Source organism: Stegostoma tigrinum, chromosome 8, assembly GCF_030684315.1.
Source record: "Stegostoma tigrinum isolate sSteTig4 chromosome 8, sSteTig4.hap1, whole genome shotgun sequence".
NCBI lineage: Eukaryota > Metazoa > Chordata > Chondrichthyes > Orectolobiformes > Stegostomatidae > Stegostoma > Stegostoma tigrinum.
Window position 1 is genome coordinate 87,081,151 of NC_081361.1, and position 25,893 is coordinate 87,107,043.

The following is a 25,893-nucleotide window of genomic DNA, read 5'->3' on the forward strand; positions in this document are numbered from 1 at the left end:
ATTCACAAAAGACCCTTGCTTGCCTTGCACTTGAGAAGTTTGTTGTGTCTTCTGTGAAGACAGAGCAAATGTAGTTGCTGTTTTGAAACAAAATCTGAAATTGCTGGTGAAACTCAACAGGTCTGGTAGCATCTGTGGAGAGAAAGCAGAGTTAACATTTAGAGTTCAGTGACTCATCAAAAGTTCATATGATGTAGAAACAGAATTAGGTCATTCGATCTGTTAAGTCTGCTCAGCCATTCAATTGTGACTAAAATTTTTCTCAACCCCATTCTCCTGCCTTCTCCCTCTAACCCTGATCCCCTTACTATTTAAGAACCTATCTATCACTGTCTTAAATATGCCCAGTGACCTGGTTAAACCTGCTGATTGTCATCAGCAATATTTGTTTTCATTTCAAAATAGACACTACTTTTGTTCTGTTTTCACAGAAGAAGACAGAGGAAATTTCCCAAATGTGTGGTATAAGTAAAGGTTTTTTGAGAATGAGGAGTTGAAAAAAATTAGTATTTAAAACCAAAAATTGCCAGCAAAATTAGTGGGAGTAAAAGCTGATGAATCCCCAGTGCGTGATTTTTCAAAATTCATTTACGAGATGAGGACATTGCTGGATAGGCAGCATTTATTGCCCAGAGAGCAATTAAGAGTCAGCCATATTGCTGTGGGTCTGGAGTCAGATGTAGGCCAGACCAGGTAAGGATGGCAATTTCTTTCCCTAAAGGTCATTAGTTAACCAGATGGGTTTTTCCCAACAAGTGACAATGGATTCATGGTCATCATTAGACCCTTAATTCCAGCTATTTATTGAATTCAAATTTTACCATCTATAATAGCGGAATTTGAACCTTGGTCCCCAGAATGTTATCTCGGTCTCTGGATTAATAGTCCAGTGATAATACCACTAGCCCATCCTAGGGTACTAAGGGAGGTGGCCATGGAAAGTGAATGTGTTGGCCGCCATCTTCCAAAATTCTGTTGATTTTTGGAACATTTTCAGTCAGTTGGAGGGTGGCAAATGTGAACTCTGTTTTTAAGAGAGAAGGTGAAAACCTGGAATTACTGACCATGGTAGGGAAAATGTTGGAGTCCATTACAAAGGATGTAATAACGCTTTAAAAATACCAAAGGTATTACAGTCAGTTTAGATTTATGATAGAGAAAGCTTGTTTGATAGAGCTACTGTGAATTTTTTGAGAATGTAACTGGAAGAATAGATGAAAGAGAATGAGAGCGTGTTGTGTTTGCATTTTCAGCATGTTTTTTATCGTGTCCTAAATAAGAAATTATTGTGCAACATCAAACCAAATGAGATTGTTGTTAATGTACAGGCATAGATTGGAAAATGATTAACATGCAGGAAACAGAGTGTGAGTAAATGGATTGTTTTGGAGTGGACAGTGGTGACTTGTGGGGTATTCCAGAGATGGGTGCCTGGGCCCCAGCTCTTCATATTACATATCAGCGATTTTCCCCGAGGAGATTTCCAACAGAGTAGTATTTCTAAGTTTGCTAGCAACACAAAGCTAGGTGGGATTGAGAGTGATTAAGAAGACCTAAAGAAGCTTCAAGGTGATTTTGGACAAGCTAAGTGAATAGGCAAATACATGGTTGATGCAGTATAACAGGGGGAAAAATGTGAAGTTATTCCTTTGAAAGGAAAAACAGAATGGCAGAGTATCATTTAAATGCTGTGTTGCCTCTTTCCTTTCTTCTGTGTGAACCTTCGAAGCCCATGTATAACAGGAACTTCTGAAATCAAAAGCAGCGTTGGTATGACAATTGGGGAGTGCAGACATCCAGCTTAAAGGGAATGCTGTTTAAGTGGCGATTGTTTGGGAAAGTTTGATTTTAAAAAGAAAGAAACTTGGATGTCCTTGTGCGCTAATTATTGAAAGCAAGTGTACAGCAAGCTGTTAGGAAGGTAATTGGTGCATTAGCCTTCATTGCAAAACGGTTTGCAAACAGGCACAAGGAAGTCTTACTGGCCCTATACAGGGGCTTGGTGACGACAGCTGGAGTTTTGCTGTTTTGATTCCCTTGTCTATGAAGAGATATACTTTCCAAAGAGTGAGTACATCAAAGATTTACCATACTGATTTCTGGGAAGGCAGGTTTGTCATTGGAGAAGTAGGTGAACTGGACCGGTATGTACTGGTTTTTAGAAGAATGAGAGGGGATCTCAGTGAAACATACAAAATTCTGATAGGCCTGGATAGTCTGGATGCAGAGATGATGTTTCCCTGACTGGCAGTTCCATACAAAGAGACATAGTCTCAAGATTTGCAGTAGACCATTTGGCTTGAAATTAGGAGAATTTTCTTAAGAGGATGGTGAGCTAGTGGAATTCTCCACCACAGAAGTCTGTGGATGCCAAATTATAGAATATATATTAAAAAAAATAGATTTAGCTTGACTGAAGAAAATTAGAACTTGAAGGAAATTTGTGAAAATTAGTACGTTGTATTAGAGATATTAATGGGGCTACAAGTTGGTAAATCCACAGGAACCTAGATCCCAAAGTATTGAAGGAGATGCCTATAGAAATCGTTGGTGCATTGTTGATTATCTTCCAAAATTCTATAGAATCAGCAATGATTCCTGCAGCTTTAAAATTGTGCACATGTTACCCTACTATTTAAGAAAGGAAGGGGGAGAAGAAGGGCATGATAAATCTGTTAACCTTGCATCAATGGTATATTCAGGCAATTTCCCAATTGTAAAGCATGTGATAAATGGACCCTTGAATTAAAAAGATCTGACTTGGCAGAGTCTGCATAAGTTTGCAAATTGAAAATCATTTTTGACAAGCTTATTGGTTAATTTTTGAGGACATTACAAAATTACTAGAGGATTTGATGGGCATAGTTTATCTGGATTTTCAGAGTCTTTTGGTAAGGTTCCCCCACGGGTGGGTTTTTGCAAAATTAAAGCACATTATAAGAGATAATGTACTGGCATGTGTTAATTTGGCTAAAAGACAGAAGACTGTAGGAATAAATGGGTCATTCTTGCGTTGGCAGACTGGAATTAGTGGTGTACCTCAAGGATTAGTGTTTGGGCCCAGCTGTCCAAAATATGTATTAAAGATTTGGGCGTGGGAATCAAATTGATTTCAACTGTGTAGATGATACAAAGCTATGCAGTCATGAGTATTGAGGTGAAGATGTAAAATGTTTTCAGGAGGATTTGGACAAGCTGTGATTGGATAAGCAAGAACGTGGCAGACTGAGTACATTGTGGAAAAATGTGAGGCTGTCCACTTTGGTAGGAAGAACAGATCGAAAAGTATTTTGTAGATGGTGAGAGTTTGAAAAATGTAGATCTGCAAAGGGACTGTGATGTCCTTGTTAATGAGGGCTGACATGTAGGTTCAGCAAGCTGTTAGGAAGGTTACTGGAATGTTGGCCTTTATTGCAAGAGTTTTGAGTACAGAAACAGTGAACTCTTACACAATTGAAAAGGAGCTTGCTTAGTCTATACCTGGAATACTGTGAGTAGTGTTAGTGTTGTTTATCTCAAGAAGGATGATATTGCCATAGGAGTGCAGCAAAGATTTACCAGCTTGTTCCCAAGATGGTGAGACCGACCTGTGAAGAGAGATTGGGCAAACTGGGCTTGAACTGTCTGGAGTTTTTAAGAATGAGAAGTGCTCATTGAAACCTGCAAAATAATTAAAGGGATAGACAGTGTAGATAGAAGTATAGTGTTTCCTGGTTAGAGATTTTCGAACAGACCAAATTTGAAAATAAGGGAGATGTCACTCAGAAGAAAGTTTGTATTATTTTACACAAAGGGTTGGAAATCTTTGGAATTGCCTACTCCACAAGGCTATGGAAGTTCAGTCTTTTAAGTATGCTTTAAGTAGAGTTTGATAAAGGGTTGTGGGCATCGTGTGAGTAAAAGGCAAAATAGTGTTTGATCAGCCATGGCCATATTACATGGCGGAGCAGGCTCACCACAGTGAAAAGCCTAGTCTTGCTCCTATTTCCCATGTGTTTTTATGCATGGTGATATGCAACATCTGGGCTGGATCCCTGGCAAATATCCTTCATTCTGCAGAGTGTTGACTATTTCCAACAAGAGAGAATAGAATCACCTTTTACATTCAGTGACATCACCATTGCTGAACCTTTACTGTTAATATTCTAGGGGAATGGGTTACCATGGACCAGAGACTTAATTTGACCATAAAAGTACTGTGGCTCCAAGACCAAGTCAAAGTGTAGGAATTTTACAATGACTAACTCACCACCTGCCTCACCAAGGTCTGCTCCCAGCCTACAGGGCACTAGTCAGGGATGTAATGAGATGGCCTCTACTTGACTCGATGTTTGCAGCTTCAAGGAATTTGACACCATCCAACAGAGAGAAACCATTTATATGATGCACTGTCCTCACCTCCAAAATTCACTCCATTCACCACCAGCTGATGAAGGGTCTAGGCCCAAAACTTCAGCTTTTGTGCTCCTGAGAAGCTGCTGGGCCTGCTGTGTTCATCCAGCCTCATGTTTTATTACCTCAAATACCTCTGCTGTTTTGCTGATTGCGGCTTAAATGTACCCAAACCTCAGTTGTGAAAGTCTGCAGAAATTCACATTTGATAACAAACTATTTGGGGATCTGGTAGGAAAAGGTTAACAAAGTTTTTAAGAAAAACAAGCCCAGGAGAATATGGATTATGTTATATGGGAAATCTGTTTGAATCAACAACTCTAGATTACACACCTTATAAACCAAAACTAGCTGATTGCAGTTAATGATAAAGTACTCAGTACTAGATCTGTTTTGTAACACTGTCTCCAAGTTCTGTTATTTTTCCCCTTCTGGATCCTAATAATCAATGGAGAGTTAATGTATTTTGCCAATGGTCATCTTAGTGGGCACTTTTTTTCCGCCCTCAGTCCAGTATATGAAGATATTTTAGGTTAGGATGTAGATATAGCTCAGCTAAGTCAGTATTAGAAACATCCCTTTTCATGCTGTCTAGTCATTACAAATGGACAGGAGTTGCAGCATTTTCTGGACAAGCTTCTTGGAAAGGAAAATTCGAAGCAGACAGGTTGCCCACAATCATTCAGGCAGTATGCCCAACATACTGGAAAGGTATCAAAGATGCCGATGACTAGCCCTTTCAGCTAGCATATGGAAGCCTCTCAAAAAGTATTTTCCAGATAGAAAGCATATTATGTTGGTGTAAAATATTGATCTTTGGTTTCTCGTCCTTCTTTCATTTTCTCAGAAGTTGAACACCACTGTCTGAAAGGGCTTCATCTCTACCTTTTCCAGACAACCAGTTGATGAGAACACATGAATAAAGAGCCTGAGGAGCTCTGTTTCAAGCTCCGTTTCAGACATCTTGAGCTTTTAGTAAACATGGAAAATTTCTAAATGGAACCTTCCTCGGTAAATCTCCTCAATAGGAGTCAGGTTCCAGACAGTTTCAGCACGAATTTTGCAGTCAGGGAAATGCTTACTTGGCATGCAGAAGCAGCTGGCATCCTTATCATATTTGTATGATTGCGTACAGAGCCTATCTCAGTCCTTGGGATGGTGATGGCGGTTATCCGTGGTACTCTTGACCTTCCAGTTGCAAGTGATTATCTTAACTGGCCTGTTTCTTAAACCTTTGAAAATTTCATTACATGTAGAATCACTTTGCTGTCTCACCATTGCCTATCAGTTTCCTCCTATCTAGTATCTGAATAATTGATTCCATCATGACCACAGAGTTGAAGTTACCTTGGATGTGTTGTGCCTCCTGAATCCATGCCAACTTTCCTTGGATTCAATGTGTTCTTATATTTTGGACCATCCTTCCAACTGGAACCTTTCAATGGCCTTTCTGAAATACATGTAAACCACATCACCTGTGTTACTGTCAGCAATACACTTAGTCACGTCTGCAAAAAACTCAGTTAAATTAGTCGGACAGGATCTTCCGGTAAATCCATATTGACTATCCCTGATCAATACCTTCCTTTTCAAGTACTGATTAGTTCTGTCCTTCAGAATTTTTTTTGATAATTTCCCTGCTGTTGACAGCAAACTAAAACTGGTCTGTAATTAAGTGGCCTATTCCTGCTGCCCCTCAGTCATCTACCACTTCACTTATGGCCAGCGAAGTATTAAGTATATCCAATGGCGCCCCAGCAATGTCCTCCCTTGCCTCCCAAAGCAGCCTGGGATACATCTCAGGCTTTGGGGATTTATGCACATGTATACACACTAAAACATCTAAATCCTCCAACTTATTAATCTTAATGTGTTCTAGAATATCACCATGCTAATTGAAATCCCTGGCTACAATGTTTTTCTCCTCTGAGTACAGACGAAAAGTATTAATTTAAGATTTCACCCACATCCATTGGCTGCATGCACAGGTTGACCCTTTGGGTTTCTAATAGCTCCCACTGTTTCTGTCCTAACCCCCCTTACTTTCAATATATTTATAAAAAGTGTTGGGGCTTTCCTTGATCCCACCTGCCAGTGTTATTTCATGATTCGTCTTTGCCCTCTTAATTTACTTTTTAAGTATGTTCTCCATATTTTTAAACAGTCTCCCCTTATCACACTGACTTGTTTGCCTTATTTTTCTTTTGAAAACTCTTAATATCCAAGTCAGTGTTATTAGTGGAAAAGTCTTCTCCACTTCCAACCTGTTCAGGCCTCTCAGTATTCTGTAAGTTTCAATCCGATTCCTCCCTTATCCTTCTGAACTCCATTGAGTGTTGACCCAGAGTCCTCAACTGCTCCTCATAAGATAAGACCTTCATCCCCAGGATCGTTCTTGTGAACGTCATCTGGACCCCTTCCAAGGCCAGTACATCTGTACTTAGATACAGGGCTCACAATTGCTTATAAAATTCCAGATGTGGTCTAACCAGAGTCTCAGTGTTGAAGCCTTGGCGTGCTGGTGGCTGAGGGAGTGGGAGTTTAAGATGATTGATTCTTGAGGAGATGGACTACTGTGTTCTGGATGTTATCAGGCTCCTTGAGTATGGTTGCATTTGCATGGTGAGAATATTCAATCATACTCCTGACTTGTGCCTTTTGAAGTACTATCAAAGATTTGTAGAATCAAGAAGTAGACTATTTTATACAGCAGGCATCTGATGTGCTTGAATTTCCACAGATTTTGAGAGGCTGGTTCTGAAGAGTTTCTCATAAATGGCAGCTCCAAGTATGTTGTTGGCATTCAGCAACAGTAATGCCGTTAAATATTAAAGTGGTCAAATTTTACCGCCTTAGACATAGTCATTGCCTGACACTTGCGTGGTACAAATACAAATACTTGCCATGCATCAACGTACAGTGTAGAAGCAGGCTATTTGGCCCATTGGGTCTACATTGACACTCCAAAGAGCATCCCCCCCCCAATCCTAACTTCCTGCCCTAACCCTGTAACTCTGCATTTCCCCAAGGACACAATGGGTGATTTAGTATGGCTAATCCACCTTGCTGCACATTTTTGAATTGTGGGAGAAAACCCACACAGATGCTGGGAAAATGTGCAGACTCCACAGAGATAGTTGCCCGAGGGTGGAATCAAACCTGCGTCCCTCGCACTGAGGCAGCAGTGCTGACTAGGGAACCACCATGCCGCCCCATTGCTTCATTATTTATGACTCCAAAATATTAACCAAAAGAACTGCAGATGCTGTAAATCAGGAACAAAAACAAAGTTGCTGGAAAAGCTCAGCAGGTCTGGCAGCATCTGTGGAGGAGAAAACCGTTAACGTTTTGGGTCCGGTAACCCTTCCTCAAAATATTCCCTCTATTAAAAACCTACCATATGCTAGTTGTATTGGCACAGTATATCGGCCTTTCTTAAACTGAATCTGCACTATTAAGTTGCTGTGTCCTGATATTTGACACCAGATTTTTGGCATGGTGACAAAACTTGCTGAAAAACAAGTGTTGTTTGTTGCTGCTGCATAGCATTTATCTTCAAATCAGAAGATGAACTTTTGATCGTGTTTTAAATGCATCCAGATGTCAATTGACACATGGAAAAACATAAATATATTGTAGAAATTATTTGTGTAAAGCTTTACTATTTCTTTAAACTGCAGTTTTAACTCAGAAGTACTGTTTTGTTGAAACCATAAATTGATGGTCCGAATAAGTTAGAAATAGCTGGAATGTATTCAGTGTGTACTTAGAATAAATACCAAATCTACTTAACTGAGTCAAAATTTATATTAAACATCATGTTTCAGACATGTATACTAATTATGCTAAACTCCCACACAAGTAAATGACTGCTTTGCACATGTTATGTACGAGCTTAGTAATAGGTATTACTTAAAACCAATGAATAATACTTAAGTATACATAAACTTGTAACATTCTGTAGGGGAGAATTATAGAATCCCTATAGTGTGGAATCAGGCCATTTGGCCCAACAAGTCCACACCACCTCTCCAGACAGCATCACACTCTGACATGCCCCCATGTGGAGAAATTGAGCTTTTTTTGAGGTGCTTCAAGTGCACTTGCAGCTTCAAAATTGCATTTGTGGTGCATGCAAATGCTAGGATCATATATCCCACCAGTGCTGTTTTAGTGAGCATGTTTGCTTTCAGGCAGTGAAGATTCACAGAAGTCTGTAGATCAGACAAGTCATTATCAGTGAGGGTGCCATGCTCATTTAACAACAGCGTTGCAGGTTTAGAGCTCACTGCTCCAGCTAATGTCCTAAATATTTTCAACCAACTTGTTCACACATGCTGTCACATTTCTGGAGTAGGTGGAATCTGAACTAGGGCATTCTGTATTAATCTGGCGCAGCCAAACAGCTATTCAGCAGCAAGACAAAGGGATTTAAAGGGATGATGAACTGCATACAGACCAATTACAGATAATTTCCTCTGGCTATTACTTCAGGATTGGTGGTGGTTTGCATACTGCACAACTTCGTCACTTGGAGGGGACACTCAAGCTACCAACTATACAGCATCCTGCTGCTGAGGAGGAGCAGGAGCAGGAATAGGAGGAAGAGGAAGGAAGAAGTTGACCTTCCTAGATCGTATTCTCGAGAAAACTGACATAAGCACTGTAATTGCACCCTGCCCAGGCTTCAGTTCAATCTTCTCCAGTGCTTCACCGGGTGAAGATTATGCTTTTAGAAAAATGGAAATGTAGAAAATCGGTGCAGGAGTAGTCTATTCAGCCTTTCAGTCCTGAACCACCATTCAATATGATCATGACTATCGTGCAATCTTGGCATCCCATTCCCACTCTCTCCCCATACCCTTTGATCCCTTTAGCCACAAGGGCCATGTCCAGCTCCCTCTTGAATATATCTAATGAACTGGCCCGAACAGCTTCCTATGGGAGAGAATTCCTCAGATTCACAACTAAGTGAAGAAATTCTTTCTCATCTCAGTCCTGAATGGCTTACCTGTTGTTAGTAGACTGTGACCCCTTGTTCTGGATTTCCCCAATATCAGAAACATTAGAACATAGAACATAGGGCCAATCCTCGCTGTATTGTCCTTCGGTCCTCAATGTTGTGAACTAATCTTAAGCCCATTCCCCTACACTATACCGTCATCATCCATATGCTTATCCAAGGACTGTTTAATTGCCCCTAATGTGGCTGAGTTAACTACATTGGCAGGCATCCCATGCCCTTACCACTCTCTGAGTAAAGAGCCTGCCTCTGACAAGTGTCTTAAATCTATCACCCCTCAATTTGCAGTTATGCCCCCTTGTATAAGCCGACATCATCATCATCCTAGGAAAAAGACTCTCACTGTCTACCCGATCTAATCCTCTGATCATCTTGTATGTCTCTACTAAATCCCCTCTTGGCCTTCTTCTCTCCAATGAGAACAGACCCAAGTCCCTCAGCCATTCCTCATAAGACCTTCGCTCCAGACCAGGCAAAATCCTGATAAATCTCCTCTGCACCTTTTCCACTGCTTCCACATCCTTCCTGTAATGGAGCGACCAGAACTGTGCACAGTATTCCAAGTGAGGCCGCACTAGCGTCTTGTACAGTTGCAGCATGACATCACGGCTCCGGAACTCAATCCCTCTACCAATAAAACCTAACACACCGTATGCCTTCTTAACAGCACTATCAACCTGGGTGGCAACTTTCAGGGATCTATGTACATGGACACCAAGATCCCTCTGCATATCCACAAAAAATCTTTCCATTGACCTGGTATTCTGCCTTCCTATTATTCTTCCCAAAGTGAATCACCTCACATTTATCTACATTGAACTCCAATTGCCACCTTTCAGCCCAATTCTACAGTTTATCCAAGTCTCCCTGCAACATTCTTCCACACTGTCCACCACTCTACTGACTTTAGTGTCATCTGCAAACTTAATAACACATTCTCCCTGCATCTAGCCTGTCCAGCCCCATTGGTATTTTATATGTTTCTATGAAATTCCCCCTCATTCTTCTAAATTCCAGCAAATTCAAGCCCTGTCAATCCAGTCTTTCCTCCTACGTCAGTCCTGCCATCCTGGGATTCAGCCTGGGTGAACCTTTGCTGAACTGCCTCAGTAGGAAGAATGATCTCCTAATCTGAGGAAAGACGAAACTACACACAGTACTCAAGGTGTGGCCTCACCAAGGCCCTGAATAACTGCAGCAAGACATCCTTGCTCTGATACTCAAATCCTCTCACTGTGAACATCAGCACGCTATTAGCTTCCCTCTCTGCCTGTTACCCCTGCATGTCAACCTGCAGCAACTCTTCCACCATGATACCTAGGTCTCTTCGCAACTCACCTTTTCTTAAACTGCTGCCATTCAGATAATAATCTACCTTTCTGGTTTTGTGACCAAAGTGGATGACCTCACATTTATCCAGACTATGTCACATTTGCCAAGTTTATGCTGGTGAATGAATTTTAAAAAAAGATTCACACAGTGTCAGCTAGTAACTGTATATATGAAATCGGATGATGGTGTTGTGTCTTCATCATTACTCTCTCTGCCTGACCAGGTGGTAGTTCTAGGGTATTGAAGAGGGAAAAGGTGTTGTCTATGATTAGGAGAAAGCAAGAGATGTTTACACCATCTGCAGCTTGCAAATGGAAGACAGTATGGAATGAAGGGTGGGTGAATGCAAAAGATTGTGTATGAAAATGTTGCCGTCTTTGGTTTGCATCCTCCGACTGGCCACCATCACAGCAAGGGACATCTCCATAATGGCCAGCAGCTCCTCCCCTGAAGATTAGGACATGCAAACATACCAACCTTCCTCAAGTTAGTTCCTTTTGTCTCATTTGTGCATCACCTTGCCTTGTAAGAGTATGGAAAATGTGTCACTGGTTTACTAAAGAAATTGTAACTCTTGTTAAGTGGAAGAGGGAGGCTTATGTGATGATGAGACGAGATGGTTCAGATGCGGCGATGGAGAGTTACAGATTAGCGAGGAAGGATTTAAACAGAGTCAAGAAGAGCAAGGAGGGGACATGAGCAGACATTAGCAGATAGAGTAAAGGAGAACCCTAAAGCTTTCTATAGGTATGAGAGGAATAAGAGGATGATTAGGGTAGGAATAGGGCCAGTCAAAGACAGAATTGGGAAGTTGTGTGTGGACCCTGTGGAGATCGGAGAGGTGCTAAATGATTATTTCTCATCTGTTTTCACTGAGGAACAGGAGAATATTAGAGGAGATGACTGAATTACGGTCTACTAGAATTGAAAGGATTAAGGTTAGTAAGGAGAAGGTGTTGTCAATTCTAGAAGGTTTGAAGGTAGATAAATCCCCTGGGGCAGATGGGATTTTTCCAAGGATTGTGTGGGAAGCTAGGGAAGAGGTGGCGGAGCCTTTGGCCTTGTTCTTTGAGTCCTCACTGTCTACAGGTTTAGTACCAGAGGACAGGAGGATTGCAAATGTTGTGCCCTTGTTCAAGAAGGGCAGTAAGGATGACCTAGGTAAATATAGACCTGGGAGCCTTACGTTTGTTGTAGGAAAAGTTTTGGAAAGGATTATAAGAGATAGGATTGATAATCACCTAGCAAGCAACAATTTGATTTGGAGATAGTTAGCATGGATTCGTCAAGGGCAGGTCGTGTCTCACAAACCTCATTGAGTTTTTTGAGAAGGTGACCAAGCATGTGGATGAGGGAAGGGCAGTTGATGTGGTGTACATAGACTTCAGTAAAACGTTTGATAAGGTTCCATATGGTAGGCTATTGGAGAAAATACAGAGGCACGGGATTGAGGGAGATTTAGCAGTTTGGATTAGAAACTGGCTTTCTGTAAGAAGGCAACAAGTGGTAGTTGATGGAAAATATTCAGCCTAGAGTCAGGACACTAGTGGTGTGCCTCAAGGATCTGTTTTGGGACCACTGCTGTTTGTTATTTTTATAAATGACTTGGACGCAGGCATAGGTGGATGGGTTATTAAATTTGCTGATGACAGTAAAGTCAGTGGAGTGGTGGACAGTGTGGAAGAATGTTGCAGGTTGCAGGGAGACTTGAATAAACTGCAGAATTGGGCTGAAAGGTGGCAAATGGAGTTCAGTACGGATAAATGTGAGGTGATTCACTTTGGGAAGAATAATAGGAAGGCAGAATACCAGGTCAATGGAAAGATTCTTGGTAGTGTGGATGTGCAGAGGGATCTTGGTGTCCATGTACATAGATCCCTGAAAGTTGCCACCCAGGTTGATAGTGCTGTTAAGAAGGCTTATGGTGTGTTAGGTTTTATTGGTAGCGGGATTGAGTTCCGGAGCCGTGATGTCATGCTGCAACCGTACAAAATGCTAGTGTGGCCTCATTTGGAGTATTGCATGCAGTTCTGGTCGCTCCATTACAGGAAGGATATGGAAGCATTGGAAAAGGTGCAGAGGAGATTTACCAAGATGTTGCCTGGCCTGGAGCGCAGGCCCTATGAAAAAACGCTGAGGGACTTTGGTGTGTTCTCGTTGGAGAGAAAAAGGCTAAGAGGGGATTTAATAGAGACATACAAGATGATTAGATAGGGTGGACAGTGAGAGTCTTTTTCCTAGGATGATGACTTCAGATTGTACAAGGGGACATAGCTACAACTTGAGGGGTGATAGATTTAGGACAGATGTCAAAGACAGGTTATTTCCTCAGAGTGGTAAGAGTGTGGAATGCCTTGCCTACCAATGTAGTTACCTCAGCCACATTAGGGGCATTTAAACAGTCTTTGGATAAGCAGATGGATGATGATGGGATAGCGTAGTGGGATGGGCTTAGATTAGTTCACGGGTCAGCGCAACATCGAGGTCCGAAGGGCCTGTTCTGCGCTGTACTGCTCTATGTTCTATGAATGCAGTGCAACCATTGTGGCTGATTGAACTTTCATGAATGATAAACTGGTGCTGTGGTGTGTTGTGGTGAAATGATGTACTGTCCCTGATTAGCATATTGTTGGAAATTAAATAAAGATATGGTGATTTGCACAGTGACTTGATGCAAGTGATTCAGTTGCAAAAACAAAGCGCTGAAGAAACTGAGCAGGTCTGCAGCATCTGTGGACAGGGAAACAGTTAATGTTTCAAGCCCAGTATGACTCCTTGGAACTGAAAGGAGCTAGAAGATTTTTTTTTATGCTGGCGACAGAGCGGAAAGGAGCAGCAAGTGGAACAGATGGTGAGTGTGCCGTGAGAAAAAAAACAAAGATTGTGATAACAGCAGTGAAGGAGTAATAGCTAATGTTTACACCTAGTTTACATATCTTTGAAAAGGAGAAAATGGGTCTGTTCTGCTGAGAGCAAAGCCAAAAAGACACACACAAGCTAATAAAATGTGAGGCTGGATGAACACAGCAGGCCAAGCAGCATCTCGGGAGCACAAAAGCTGACGTTTCGGGCCTAGACCCTTCATCAGGGAGGGGGATGGGGTGAGGGCTCTGGAATAAATAGGGAGAGAGGGGGAGGCGGACCGAAGATGGAGAGTAAAGAAGATAGGTGGAGAGAGTATACGTGGGGAGGTAGGGAGGGGATAGGTCAGTCCAGGGAAGACGGACAGGTCAAGGAGGTGGGATGAGGTTAGTAGGTAGGAGATAGAGGCGCGGCTTGGGGTGAAAGGAAGGGATGGGTGTGAGGAAGAACATTTTAGGGAGGCAGAGACAGGTTGGACTGGTTTTGGGATGCAGTGGGTGGGGCGGGGGAAGAGCTGGGCTGGTTGTGTGGTGCAGTGGGGGGAGGGGACGAACTGGGCTGGTTTAGGGATGCAGTTGGGGAAGGGGAGATTTTGAAACTGGTGAAGTCCACATTGATACCATATGGCTGCAGGGTTCCCAGGCGGAATATGAGTTGCTGTTCCTGCAACCTTCGGGTGGCATCATTGTGGCACTGCAGGAGGCCCATGATGGACATGTCATCTAAAGAATGGGAGGGGGAGTGGAAACGGTTTGCGACTGGGAGGTGCAGTTGTTTGTTGCGAACTGAGCGGAGGTGTTCTGCAAAGCAGTCTCCAAGCCTCCGCTTGGTTTCCCCAATGTAGAGGAGGCCACACCGGGTACAGTGGATGCAGTATACCACATTTGCAGATGTGCAGGTGAAAAACCAGCCCAGATCTCTCCCCCCCCCCCCCCCCCCCCACTGCATCCCAAAACCAGTCCAACCTGTCTCTGCCTCCCTAACCTGTTCTTCCTCTCACCCATCCCTTCCTCCCACCCCAAGCCGCACCCCCATCTACCTACTAACCTCATCCCACCTCCTTGACCTGTCCGTCTGCCCTGGACTGACCTATCCCCTCCCTACCTCCCCACCTATACTCTCCTCTCCACCTGTCGTCTTCTCTCCATCTTCGGTCCGCCTCCCCCTCTCTCCCTATTTATTCCAGTTCCCTCTCCCCATGCCCCTCTCTGATGAAGGGTCTAGGCCCGAAACGCCAGCTTTTGTGCTCCTGAGATGCTGCTTGGCCTGCTGCGTTCATCCAGCTTCACATTTCATTATCTTAGAAACACAGACACTGGTTGGTTGAGGAGAGAAGTGACAAATCATCAGTCAAGTTATGAGTAAGTGCTTAAATAAATCTTGCCAAATTCGAATTAACATTTTAAAGAGACAGATATATACTGAGATACTGGGCTGTACTTCTATGCAGCCTGTTGTGATAGGTACCTTGTCAGCCACCAGTCTTGTGGGCAGTAATAAAATCTACCCAGTTCAGTTTGAGGACAGAACGGACTGACTTGATTCCTGGCTGCTAGCATTGAAATATCAATTAAACTTATTAATGAGTCAAACAAATCCATTACCCCTGAGCCCACTGCAACTTAGTGGTGGCTTGGTAATTAAATTGGAGCTGGACTGCTTTCCTGCCTCTTTGAAAAACCTATTATAATGCCCTGGGTGAGTTGAAACCATTTGTACCTCCACATGAGTAAGCCTAAGCCTGTTGGCAACATCTGTGTACTTTAACCAGTGTGCCACATTTGGTTTAACAGGGAGGATGCGTGAGGGTGAGCTTCTTGTTGTGCAACAGCTGGTATTTGTTGAGTATGCTGTGGTGTTGAAAATCGTTCTTCTCTATCTTTCCGCCCAGTCTGGAATCCCCATCCCACGATTACCATTTGGCTCGGGGTCCATCAGCACTCCTGAGCCTTTTACGAATGTGTTGCCAGCAGATGTCACTACTTACAGTGGTGTTAATAACAACAAGGAGCTGCTAGCCTCTGGCAGACTGGTAGTTATCCATCTGTGTAAGCATTGGGGACCTAAAATACGGGGAAGGCTTATGCTGGCCATTTCAGTACACACAGAAGGGCATAATGCAGTTGTGCTTCTCCTCCCATGGAACTGATGGCAGTTCCTCACCAGTTGTCTAATGGTGGACACACAGAATTTACTTCTTCTACAGCCTCTCCACTTCCTTGATACTACCTGACTCTCCACCTAACTTTGTGTCATCTGCAAACTTGGCAACAATGTCCTCCGTTCCTTTTGCCCATATTGGTAAAATGTAAATAGTTGTGGTCTCAATACTGAGTCCCTTGCAAGACTCCACTAATCATTGGCTGCCATTCTGAAAAAGTCTCCTTTATCCCATTCTGACTTCTGCCAGGCAGCCAATCTAATTTTCATGCCAGTTTCTGCCCCTAAAATCATGGGCTTTTATTATTTAGGACTCTCATACGCAGCTCCTTGACAAAAGCTTTCTGAAATTCAAATGAATCGTGTCCACGGACTCTTCTTTATCGAACTTACTTGTTGCCACCTCAAAGAATTCCAACAGAGTTGTCAGGCATGACCTCCTCTTGAAGAATCTATGATGACTTTGCAATCTTATCCTTAAACTCGGGCGCTCAAATCTTACCAATGATTGAGGTCAGACTAACTGGCCTATAGTTTCCTGTTCTTTGCCTCCCTCCCTTCTTAAACAGGGGTTTTACATTAACCATTTTCCAGTCTTTAGGCATTCTCCCTGACTCCAGTGATTCTTGAAAGATCACCACCAATGCCTTCACAGTCTTCTCCGCTGTCTCCATCAGAACTTTGAGGTGTAGGCCATCTGGTCCAGATAATTTATCCATCTTGAGACCCTTCAGCTGCCCCTGCACTTTCTTCTTAGTGATGGGCACTAACCTCATCTCTGGCCCCTGACCCTATTGAAGTTCTGGTATGCTGCTGGTGTCTCCTATTGTGAAAACACATGCAAAGTACCTATTCAGTTCCTCTGCCATTTCTTTGTTCTCATTACTGTTTCTCTGGCCTTATTTTTCTGCAGAAGTCCTCTTTTGTATTACTGTCTAGTTTATCTTCATATTTCATATTCTGCACCTTTATTCCCTTTCTGCTCTTTGCTCATTTTTAAAACCTTCCCAATTCTCTGGTTTCCCACTTTTCTTTACCATGTTGTATTTTTTTGCTTTCATGCTGCTCCTGACTTCCCTTGATAGCCATAGTTGCCTTATCCTCCCCTTCATATAATTCTTCTTCCTTGTAATGTGCTTCTGCTGTGCCTCCCAAATTACCCCAGAAATTCCTGCCATTGCTGTTCCACCATATTCACCGCTAGGCTCCCCTTCCGATGAAATCTACTCCTCCCTCACGTCTTTGTAGTTAGCTTTATTCCATTGTATTATTGTTACAGATGCTCCCTCTCAAAGTGCAGGGTGAATTCAATCATATCATGGTCACTTCCCTTAAGGGTTCTTTGACCTTAAGTTGCCCTTGAGAAGGTGGAAGTGAGCTATTTCTGCAGTCCATGTGCTGTAGTAGACCCAGAGTGCGGTTAAAGAGGAAATTCCAATATTTTGACCCAACATTCAAATGTGATTTAAAACACTTGAGATTTGATTGACCAAACAGCTGCTTATCCATTTAAAACACATGAACATTTTTGAAACCACCTGCAAAAGAGACAGTCTGATACAAGTGTGACATGAAAGATCTGAAGCTAAATTTATTTTGTGTGAACATCACTCACAAATTAGAAATGTCACTAAGTTCAAAGATAATAAGACAGGCCTACATGAAAGATCTTATTTGGTACACATGAGCAATCCGTCTACAAACCGCAACCTGTCTCCCATCGTGACGTTCAATCATTTCATGATTATTGCCTTACTATTTTCCCCTAAAAAATCATTCCATGTTCCATGAATAAGAATTTGAAAACTGCTTTGGATGCTGCAAAGATCGACAAAGCGGATATCACGAGTAAGTATGCTAATCCCAATAAAATTATGCATAAGACTTTCCCTTTGCTGAAAAGAAGTAAAATATTTTAATTTCATGGACATCTTGCCTCCAGGGAGAAGAGCTGATAAAAATCACTTCTCTTTCCATTCTTCCTAGATGGATCACACCCTTGGAAAAGAAATTATACCAATTTGTTTTTGTACATTCTTAAAGAAAAATTGTTGGTTTTCTTCTTAGAAGGTTCTTTAATTGGATCTTTACTTCTTGAGGCCATTTCATGATGTCACAGAAATAGAGTCAGAGTTCTACACCGTGTAAATAGGCCCTTCAGCTGATCATGTCACTGCTGGTCATCAAGCAAGAGGAGGCTTGGGACCGCTTTGCAGAACACCTCCGCTCGGTTCGCAATAAACAACTGCACCTCCCAGTCGTGAACCATTTCCACTCCCCCTCCCATTTCTTAGATGACACGTCCATCCTGGGGCTCCTGCAGTGCCACAATGATGCCACCCGAAGGTTGCAGGAACAGCAACTCATATTCCGCTTGGGAACCCTGCAGCCCAATGGTATCAATGTGGATTTCACAAGCTTCAAAATCTCCCCTCCCCTCACTGCATCCCAAAACCAGCCCAGCCTGTCTCTGCCTCCCTAACCTGTTCTTCCTCTCTCCTATCCCCTCCTCCCACCTGAAGCCACACCTGCATTTCCTTCCTACTAACCTCATCCTGCCCCCTTGACCTGCCAGTCCTCCCCAGACTGACCTATCTCCTTGCTACCTCCCCACCTACACTCACCTCTACAGGCTCCATCCTCACCCCTTTAACTTGTCTGTCTCCTCTGCACCTCTCCTCCTCTTTCCATCTTTTATCCCCCTCCCCCTTCTCCCTATTTATTTCAGAACCCTATCCCCCTCCCCCTTTTCTGATAAGGGTCTAGGCCCAAAACGTCAGCTTTTGTGCTCCTCTGATGCTGCTTGGCCTGCTGTGTTCATCCAGCTCCACACTTTGTTATCTCAGATTCTCCAGCATCTGCAGTCCCCATTATCTCTCCCTTCTGCTCTGTACTCCCAAAGGCCCAGCCACTCATTGTGTATTCACCTTGATACATCTCCTCACAATTTTCCAGATTAAATATTATTTGCCACTGTTCTGCTCATCTGACCAGACTGTCTATATTTTATTTCAGTTGAAGGCTTTCTTTCTTACCATTTACCACACTGCCAATTCTCATGTCATTTGAAAACTTTCTGGTCAAACTTGCAAACACCATTAATGTGCACTAAACATCAAAGGGCTCAGCAGAGTGTACAAGGTGTACAAAACGATCAGAGGTATAGATAGTGAGCAGCCAGAGACTTTTTCCTAGGGCGGATGCAGCTATTATGAGGGGGCATAGTTTTAAAGTGAGTGGAGGGAGATTTTAGGGGAGATGTCAGAGGTAGGTTCTTTACTCAGAGTGGTAGGGGCGTGGAATGCATTGCCGGAGAGGGTAGTGGATTCGGTCTTATTAGGGGCATTTAAGCGGCTATTAGATAGGTGTATGGATGATAGTATGTGGTAGGGGTGGAGGTTAGATAGACCTTAAGGTTCGACACAATGTCGTGGGCCACAGGGTCTGTACTGTTCTATGTTTTATGTTACAGAAAACCCTGCAACAGGTTTCCAGTTGCAAAAACAACTCTTAAATATCAACCTCTACTTCCTGATACTAAGCCAGTTTTTGATCCAATTTGCCAAAGTGGCTCCATTCGCATGGGCTACCTTCTTGAGTAGTCTCCCACGTGACTCCTTATCAGTCACTTTATTGCAGTCCATATAGATTACACCCACTGGCTACCCTCATCCACACATCTAGTCACCTCCTCAAAACTCAATCAAACCTGTCAAAAGGACATGATCTCTCTCTGCCACACCCATTCTTACTATCCTTGATTTTAATCCTCGTGACTCCAAGTAGAGATTAATCGTGTCCCTAAGATCACTGGTGATTAGTACCTTGGTTTATCCCTAGCCCTCTTCTTGAATAATGGTAAAATGGATCAACCACATTAGTTGGCCCCCAGTACTCTGGCACCTCTCCTGTGACCAGAGAGGACTTGAAAGTTAATGTCAGGAATGCTGCAGACTCCTTCCTTGCCTCCCACAGCAGCCTGTGACAGATCTCATCTGGAATTCATACAATTTTAAGACAGCTGAAACTGCTAATACCCGCCCCCCCCCCCCCTTCCTCTCAGTTATAATGTACTCAAAAATATCACAGTCGTCCGCCCTGATTTTAAATACCTCATTGTCCTTCTCTATAGTTAATACAGATGCAAAATACTCAGTCAAAACCTCAGCTGTGTCTTTTAGCTCCACACAGTTTGCCACTTTTGGACCTTGAAAGGCCCTCGTTTTTTTTCTCCCTCTGGGTATCCTCTTGCCCTTAAACTAATAAAATGCCCTTTGGTTTTTCTCTCATTTTATACACCAGCGATTTATCATGCTCGCCTCTTCAATTCCCTAACATTTCTTTAAGCAACACTTTGTATTTCCTATCTATCTGAGCCCTCGGTATTTACCATATGTTTCCTTTTTGCTCCTTACTCAATCCTGTACATTACTCAACATCCAGGTTTCACTAGATTTGTTGGTGCCACTGAGCAACTTTATGGGAGCATGTAGGGCAAGCATGGTGGCCCAGCGGTTAGCACTGCTGCCTCACAGTGCCAGACGAAGGTTCACTTCAGCCTCAGGTGACTGTGCGGAGTTTGCACATTCTTCCTGTATCTGTATGAGTTTGCTCCAGGCCCTTCGCTTTCCTCTTGCAGTCCAAAGATGCGCAGGTTAGGTGAATTGGCCGTGCTGAATTGCCATGTGGTGTCTAGGGATGTGTGGGCTAGGTGCATTAGCCATGGAAAATGCAGGGTTAGAGGGATTGGGGGTTGGTTTGGGAGTGGGTGGGATACTCTTCAGATGGTTGGTGTGGACTTGATGGGCTGAATGGCCTATATCTGCACTGTAGGAATTCTATGATTTTACATATGTCCTGAACATACTCTTTCCTTTTATAGGCTATCACTTCTCTGGTATAGATTTTCTGGCGAGTAGCTATTTGTAGTACACTTTGACCAGGAACTTTTGGTACATATTTGACTTGGCCTGCCTACAGTTCAGATGCTTTCTTTCTGGTCCATCTTTGCCTTTCTCCATGACTACCTTAAATTTCATTAATTTATGGTTAGAAGCAACCTGAGGCAACTTCTTTATGAATAGAAGTATTCTATCCTGCTATCCTTGGAGCTGTTTTAAAACCTGCAAATTGTGTTATTACCTCCAGCTGAAAGCATCCTCGTTAATGTTTTCTGGGATCAGGAATGGCTTTCAGTTAATTTAATTCACAATCCCATTCTGTGATGGAAGAGCATTTATTGCAATTTTTTAAATTATAGACTTTTACTTTATCTTCTGTTTATTTTCATATCAATGCATACTATTGTGAAAACTCCAGTGCCATTAGTGACAGGTAGTTGTAGTGTTAAAATCGTGTTAAAATTTTTATACATATAAAGTCATAGTGCATCAATTTTCCATAGTATGTCATTGTGGAAAAATGTGGACTGGTAACTCAAAACCAATTCACATGCTCTAATTAAATTTGTTTTGTTTTTCCACATTGATGTATCAAGCTGACATTTTTAAAAATGCAGCTATTAGCAGTGCTTGTGAAATCAACGAGTGAGTTTTTCATCTTATTTGACAGCGTGTTCCCCAATTTATGGAAAAGTCCTGATTTTTCTATTGTACTTATGATGAAGTTTACATTGTTAAAGAAAAATAAACTAATTAATCATCTCCATATGTTTAAACAAATAATAGTTTTTCCTTGAAATCAAATAATGATTGTTCTGAGTATCACTAAAAGCTTAAATACAGTCATGTTAGCAATTAATCTGACTTTGTTTAGTGCCCACTTTTTATTTGCCTTATGATTTTATGATTTTGACTGTGATAGTACTCAGAATTGTGGACTTTGTTTGTACACCATGGATTTTGATTTTGTTTTAGATGACTTACCTGCTTTCTGATATAGCTTTGCATATTGAATTATTTCAGAAATGATGCAATTTGAATAAATATATGTGTGAAACTATCAAAGTAGCTAATCAGACCATTAAAACTAATGCTTGACAAGTTAAACAATTGGATTGATTCATATGATGAAGAAAACTTGGAGTTAAATTGGCGATATTCTGTGAGATCCAAAAGCGTTGTTTTTCAGAGCCTTTCAGCATTTTGGGCGTTAAAAGGTACATGTCCTCAACTAGTGATGCTTAGTTGCAAAGTTTTCAGTAGATTGGGTAACCTAACATGGTGCTTTTCCCTGTAATTTGGCCGTGTTTTTAAATGTCTAGTGTTATCATGGGATTTCAGATTGTTTGATTAATATCTTTTTAGTCCAGATTATTATTAGAATTAATGAGCCTCACTTTTTCAAGAAATGCTAGTAAATGCCAAACATATTGGATAGGCTGGCCAAACTTAATTGTCATTGACATTGAATAGCTTTAAATTTGCCAAATTTTTCAGAATGGCTCTAGGTGGACAACATTTTTCTGTATACATGAGGAATAGATATATTGTGAAGTAACTTTATTAGTAGATTAAATTTCACTTTGTCTCTGTCTGCAGTACAATGGCTGTACTTTTCTGGCACAGTCTGCTATCTTTTGTGGCATCTTTTTAACCACTGAATTCAATCAAAATGAATAAATCTGATTTTTACAAATGGTTGTAGATTTACTGATAATCCTATAAAATAGAAGTGAAAAATTTCTCGAATGTATCATCATTTGTTTCTATTTATCAGTAATAACATCATTCAGTATTTTTAAACCATTTGTGTAATGGCAGTTGACATTTTTGATAATTTTAAGTGGCTTATCATTTAGTATGCTTTTTAAGATAGAACTTGCATCTTTTATTTGAACTCCTGAGAAGTGACTAAAACCAGATTGAGAAAGAGAAAAGAGGGTTAGCTTGTTACTTGAACAGAATGTCTAAGTTCTATGGCCAACACTTGCCCTCAACCAACACCTCTAAAAATAAATGATTTATCTGGTTGCTTTTGGTGGGACATGCAGTGCGTAACAACAATGACTACAATCAAAAGTAGCTCTTAGCAGTAAAATAAAGCAAAGAACTGCAGATGTTGGATATCTGCCAAAGCTGTTGAGTTTCTCCAGCAAGTTCTGTTTTTGTTACAACATAGTAAAACTTGCTGTGATTTCCTGAGGAGGTTAATGCAAGTTGTTGTCCTTCCATTAAATCATAACTCTTGCTAATTGCAACATAATACTATCAGCAAATGTGGTATAGATTATCATAGCAGCTAAATTGTAGGAAATTATGTGGTATGAATGATTCATCGTAATCACAAGTTTGGTGCCTTTATTAAGCATTGTGTGTTTGTAAATGTAGATGACATGGTGTCTGAGTCAGGTTCAATCTTTGGGAGTGTGGAGACTTCAATTCTTTGAATTAAACTTGTGGAATAATTGTTTAACATTAGGAGATGGATCTTTTTCATCTCTCCCAAACCTGAATTAAAACTGAGCTTTGGGAACTGAAGTCCTTTTCAAATCATGATCTTCATGAGCACGATCTTCATGTTTTAAGGTCTTTAATCTAATGAGATGATGTCTTCAATTAAAAATCTCCCTACTGTATGTTAACAGCTGCAATTTAGTTAAAAGAATCAATACAGATGTAAATTGATTTTTAATTCCCAGGAACAGGTGGATCGTGGCAGGTGATGTGTTTAAACAATTTTATGGGAAATGAAAGAACTTAATATAACATTATGTCAATCACAACATCTACAGTCTCGGTGGTTTAAAGTTTCTTCAACCTGCACTTTCTGCTACTTCAATCTGTTGGATTCAGCAATGACAGTGACAAGCTGCTCAGATCCCTGACTTGACTGCTGTGATACATCTGACCTAGCTTCTGGAAACCCTCCCTCAAACTATCCTATGTAAGGGCAAATTGTGTATGGGAGACTAGGCAGTAGGTCATAATGACTAAATGAGTGAGAAATGGAAGCAGATTAGTTGGAGTTTCTATTTCTGTGTGTCCTTTCACCATCTTACCTTTATCAGTGAGGATAACTGAGAAGTATCTGTCACATGGTACATGGATTAAGGCGAGATGCAAAGGTGGATGAATGAATGATGAGGCAATAGAAAGTGGAAAGTAGCTGGGTGCTACTTACCATTGAGTGCATAGGGACTCATGTAAGGGAGTTTATTTGGAAAGACAAATGAAAATAGGGTGGGGGCATAATTCATAAGTTAAATACTAAATAAAAACCAAAAGAGTTGCAGATACTGTGAATCAGGAACAAAAAGTTGCTGGAAAAGCTCAGCAGATCTGGCAGCATCTGTGAAGGAGAAAACAGTTAGGGTCACTGGACATGAAACATTAACTCTGTTTTTTAGCTTTCACAGATGCTGACAGACCTGTTCAGCTTTTTCAGCAACTTTTGTTTTATTCACAAGTTAACGTTGGATTACCAAGCATGTTCAGTTTTTCTGACCTAGCATGTCATTAATCTAAACTGAATATAAGAAACATGCTGTTCACCAGCTGATTCCTACAACCACATATATTCTCTGAGAACACAAATTATAACTAATTGCAACATAATACTATCAGCAAATCGGACCCGAAATGTCAGCTTTTGTGCTCCTAAAATGCTGCTTGGCCTGCTTTGTTCATCCAGCTCCACACATTGTTATCGCGGATTCTCGAGCATCTGCAGTTCCCATTATCTCTCTTCTCTGAGAACAGCAGGTTTCCTCCTTTTGTCTCTGTCTGTTTGACAAAGCTAATTTCAAATGTCTCCACACTTCTGGTTTCTGGCTTTTGATTCAGATCTTGCTCCACTCCTCCTTCCAATCCAACTCCTTTGAAAATCTGGTGCTACCCTGAAGTACTTCTATTAATTCTGTCATTGAACCTGGCTGATGCACTTGCTGTTTGTCTGACGTCCATCATGAACAACTCCAATTTCCACTTGCACATTATGCCTTTTAAATACAGCTGAAATTTCCTGTCATGCCAGTTGTACACCATTTTCATACATTATTTTTAAATAATGTAGGTTTCCATTAGTTGGGCCAAGAAAAGAAATAACTGGGTGATTACTATTTGACAAATTTAGTAATATGAAACAATGTGCAAAATTCGGACCTCAAAATTGCTTACTTCAAATATTTGATTCTTTTATCCCTCCATATGCAAATCTACTTTCTTTCTTAAATGCATTTATACATTTCTTATCCCTCTAGTTGAAGAAGTTTCTTCTGAATGCACTATTGGTTTTCTTGTTGTCTATTTTATGTTATTGGCCTCTGACAATGTTTTGCCCACAAGGAAAAATATTCTCACTGTATCAAAACCTTGCATAATTTTAAAGACCACTATTAGGCCTTTTTTTTGAGAGAAGGCACCTAAGCCAGTTTGTGCTTTTCCATCCTCTTCTGGTCTGAGTATCATGCCAATGACATAAGATCATTTTCTTGTTCTGTTTTACTGAATTTGGAAGAAAATAATTACCTGGGTAATTATGCGTTGTCATATGCATCGGGCAGTAAATTTAATGATTTTGCCATTCCAGTAGGGAGATATGTTTGACAATAGGTCAAAAATCAAGGCTGTTACCCAGCTTTGTCCTATTCCCTTTAAACAAGGTCTTCTGCTAGGATTACAGAATTTGGTCTGTGGCACTATCGCAATGTAGCTACAGTGGATGAGCTTTAATACATTAGCAAACCACAGCGAATCATCCAAGCAGCAAAGCGGAATTTGTGTTTAGATTGGATGCCAATCTAGTCACGGTATATTGAGTTCAGTTCTACTTTCTATGACATTTGGATTAAAGATAAACTCAAGTCGTAATACTGAAGCTATAAAATACAAACCAGCATGAAATAAATACTTCCTGGTGCTAAAATTAAAACTAGATATTTTAAGCTTAACTCTAGTATGTACATCAATTCACAAAAAAGTAAACCATTCCAGATCACTGAGATTATTTTTATATTGCAAAGTTTTTTTGTTCCTTTTTAAGAAATAGTTTTATTGCATTGATGACAGTTAATGTATAATTAATTAGTTTAATTGCCATTGCTGAGGATCATAAATCACTTAAATTCAACGTGTCATCTATCTTTTGATGCTTACATTTGTTGAAACCTGTAAAATTTAAGAGCAGAAACCAGAAGTAAATGAACTGTACCTGTAATAGATGCT

The 25,893-nt window shown here is 41.2% G+C and overlaps 1 protein-coding gene across 4 annotated transcripts in view; it reads left to right on the forward strand.

The window, feature by feature from the left end:
- tgfbr3 (transforming growth factor, beta receptor III) overlaps positions 1 to 25,893 on the forward strand; it is a 193,169-nt gene that overhangs the window by 103,249 nt on the left and 64,027 nt on the right. The window lies entirely within an intron of this gene.